The sequence below is a fragment of the Mytilus edulis genome, chromosome 3 (genome assembly GCF_963676685.1).
Source record: "Mytilus edulis chromosome 3, xbMytEdul2.2, whole genome shotgun sequence".
Lineage (NCBI taxonomy): Eukaryota > Metazoa > Mollusca > Bivalvia > Mytilida > Mytilidae > Mytilus > Mytilus edulis.
In genome coordinates this window covers 91496139-91500263 of record NC_092346.1, presented here as the reverse complement: position 1 = coordinate 91500263, position 4125 = coordinate 91496139, and the positions used below count along the sequence as shown (strand labels likewise).

Genomic DNA, 4125 nt, shown 5'->3' with positions numbered 1-4125 from the left:
AACTGGTTTAAGAAGGGAGAATAAAATCTCGTTAAAAACGGATTCGATTTTTACCAGATCCTTGTTGGTAGTTGGGGCTAAAAGTTTTATACTGCTGTCTTCTGTGTAAAAGTTGGTTCACTCTCATCTTACTCAGGCGAAAAAATGAAGCCTATGTTTAATGTTTTGGATGAGAACTTGAAAAAATGTCAAAAAGTGTTTACACTGACAAGTTTGCTGCAACCCTTTAGCTTAAAAAAAAAAAAGGTCCTTGACCCATACTTTTTATCATAATTTTTGAAAATAACATAATATGAAACTAAAATTTGGCAATGTATTGCCCATTCTATCGTATTCTCCAATCTACATTAAAACATGAAATTCGTAAACTAAAAAAAATCCTGACGTCGTCAAGGAGTGTATTGTGACATGAATGGTGCATGCAAACTATCGTCGCCTAGAAACGTAACCTTTTTCGAAGTCACTTTCGAGTAGAAGTCAGGCATTGCACTTTGTGATATAAATGTCCAGACAACGTAAGTTTCATTACTTCTTAAGAAACAAGCTTTTAATAACATTTAAATATAATCTTATACAATTTTGGTCAACGAAAAAAAGTTTTATATAGTTTATTCTTTTTATTTTTTTATTGTATTTTTTTTTATCAAGTTTTAACTATGCATGCTTTTTTTCTAGACCGATGATTAATTTAGCTGAATAAACTTCTGGTTTATAACTAATATACTTGTACAAGTTACTTTACAAATTACTTTTATTATATCATGGTACTGAAGCCGTTTTCGACATCAACTCAGATATTTCAAGCGAGAAGGTTAATAATTTCTAAAAGAAGTTATGAACCGTCATTGTGTAAGCTATCGCACAATGGCATACACTGTCATCATCAATTAATGAAATTAAACACAAAATGTTGTCTTAAAACAAAAAATCAATTTCAAGAAACATGATCAGTAAAGAAGGCAAGACAAAGAGTGCATCCTTTGAATTGCTTTCTTTTATTATTACTTTTAGTCCTTCCACTATTCTAAATTGCTCATTGGTTTTCAATTAATGAATATATACTTCTAATTTATACTTTCAGAATAAAGAAATGGACACATTATTGTGTCCAGTAATAAGTTGGGTTGTTGAATTGTGTGTTAGCGCGGGAAAAGGAGAAGATGGCAAATAAATCTGGTAGAAACTTGAATAAATCAACCAGTTCAGAGAGACAGTTAAAAGGAATATTGAAATTTCGTCTTCGGAAAAATAAAAACCACGGAATGAAGCGAGTGAAAGACAGAATAAAAACATTTAATTCTAAGCGTAAGAGTCCTAATCATAGATCTTCAAAATCAAACAGTGGCAAGAAAGAGAAAAAGAAAGAGAAAAAGATTCAAACAAAAAAGAGCAATGGAGGCGATGAATTTGACGACATTTGTCTACCGAGAGTAACTACAAAGGGATTTTTAGAGGAAGAAGCTGAGCTGTTTGACACCAAAAAATCAGTGACATTTAGAGTACCTCTAAAAAGATACAAAAAAGCCAAAATACCAAACATTTATTAAATTTCAAGTATTTATTTTTGGTCAAAAATTGTAAGTGCTCAAAATTGCAGTATAAACGTTGTAAAAATTATAAAACTCTGATTATATGTCAAATAAAGCATTTTATCTTATACTTTTCTCGTTTTTATGTGTCTACACTTTTTCAAAAAGGTAAGTAATTCCACTACTAACGGAGAGTAAATTAACAGAAAACTGATAATTTATAATTATGACAAACTGAACTTACAGTACATCCCCGCTATTAAAGGGTATTGATGAATCTCAGTATGAGAAAACGTTCAAGTAATCATAAGAAGTTAAACAAGACTCGAGAAAAGTTATCTTATCATATGCATATGCATGGTACTATCATTCTACCTTACTTCAAATCACTTGCAACGAAAACAGCTTCGTATATGTACAGGAAGCCGTGAGACAGAGAAGATAAAAAAATAAACCGACTCGAATAAATTACATGAAAATTTTCTCCAAAAAAAATGATTTAATTGTACAAGCTTATAAAAAGAGTGCATTTTAGCCCTTTTAAAAAATCCAAGTACGCCTTTCTCATCACTTGGCGTCCGGCGTGACCTTTTTTCACAAATCCTCTATGAAACTTCTAGGCCAAATTTAACGAAACATGAGGACAATTGTTATTGGGTTATCTAGATAAAATATGTGTGCGATGACCCAGTTTTCAAACCAAGATGGTCAACATGGCTAAAAATAGAACATACAAATTTGCTTATACATGTAACACTGAAAACGGCTTAACAATTATTTGATAGAGAAAATCTGACAAGGCCAAAAAAGATTAGAATGTGAGGTCTTCATATTGTTTATTTATTTCAATAATGGCAAACGACTTGTAAACAGTTATTACCGTTAAATGATGAAGTTTACTCAAAAAATTTGTTTGAAGTTTTGCAAATTATCTCGAAAATTATAATCTGTAGCAAGGAATTGTATATCTAAATTTAAATATACAATTCCTTGTATGTAGACAGAAAAGCGCTCGACTTTTTTGTACAAGTCGTGACATAGCTTCATGAGATTGCAGATTGCAGGAAAATATATAAAACTTATGTAGAATATACAGATTATTAAAGACAACATACAATGGAAGTGATATAGTTCATAAATAGTTATTTTCTTTTCTGGATAATAACGTTTCAGGTTAGCCGATATGCATTTCCAAATATATTTCAAAATTTAAACCGAGATTATTTATAAAAAAAATAATAAAAAGTTTCAAAAATCAGTATGCCGCTTAGGAAAATTAAACAAACAACTGCAGTTTATAAGTGGGTTTCTTTTGAAATAAGTCATGTAAAGGTACAACAAATGAAGATTCTTTCTGAATAATTTGTAAAGCCCTAAAAAGGACTGTTTCATCACTGTTAAACCATGTATATATACTGCTTCTCAGTAGATATCATCAGACTCTTCGACTATATCAACCTCTTCACCAAGAAGTTCCAGTCTGAGGTTTGCCAGCTCAAGCGCCTTTTGTCTAGTGTATTGGTGATATGCTATCTGCACCCCTTCGATTATGGTTATCTTCACGTATAAATGGTAAGCCTCATTCATCATTCTCGTGGTTAAAGCTTTCCTGTATCTGGTGCTAGTTTCGGCGTATCTAATGTTTAAAGCTTGTACTTGTTGGCAAGCACGATTGAAACAATAGTCCGTTTTCTTAAATATGTCTAACTTGGAAGGCTTCTCTCTGATGACGAGCGATTTTAAGTCGTTTAGAAACGAAGGCATCATGTTATCAAGTAACGAACTATAATTTTTTACATCGATTTATATAGGGAAATCACCGGATACATGTAAGTTTGAGTAATAATTAGGTAACAATGGTTTTCCGGTTTTATCCCCAGAATGACTTGATAGGTCAATGGAAAGGTGGGATTTATGATAGGTGTCATTAACTTATCACAAGAAAATTAAAACCTATGTTTGTTTACCAATTAGTACTGTGAATGGTGACAAGATACTGTAATATAACAGAGATGAGCAATGATTAATTATAAATGAAAAATAAAGAATATTTTCTTGAAAATTAAGGTTATGTTTTCTGTTAGGACCAAAAATTAAAACTTAAACACAAATCTTCTCTTTTGTAAATAATTATGTATTTTAGTTTTTGCTCTAATAAATCTGTTGTAATAATGTATTAGTGACATTTGGCTAAAGAATACAATCAGAACATCAAGATCAGTTTCAACAAACATGGTTTTCAAATGTGCAAGCATGTTCGAAGACATTAAATTATCAAATTTTTAAGGATACTTTTGGGTTTGAGAACTATTTTGATATTCTAGAATTTCGTGATATTTATACGTTATGCAAATTTAGAACCATCAACCATAAATTACCCATCGAGATAGGGAGATGGACAAATATTCAGAGAGATAGACGAATTTGTAAATTATGTAACTCTAAAGATCTTGGAGATGAGTATCATTATACTATGATGTGCACAGAGATGTCAGTAAAAAGAAACGAATGTATTGATAAAAAATATGTAAATCGTCCAAATATAATTATGTTTAAGAAAATTATGAATTTAAACATAAAATCTAAATTGAGAAAG

At 30.7% G+C, this 4125-nt stretch overlaps 1 long non-coding RNA gene across 1 annotated transcript; it reads left to right on the top strand.

Annotated features, from left to right (window-relative positions):
* The first annotated feature begins 230 nt into the window (after positions 1 to 230).
* On the top strand, positions 231 to 1657 carry LOC139517751 (uncharacterized). The gene is made up of 2 exons (XR_011663196.1): positions 231 to 515; positions 1082 to 1657. It is a non-coding gene; the product is annotated as an uncharacterized lncRNA (long non-coding RNA).
* The last annotated feature ends 2468 nt before the right edge of the window (positions 1658 to 4125 follow it).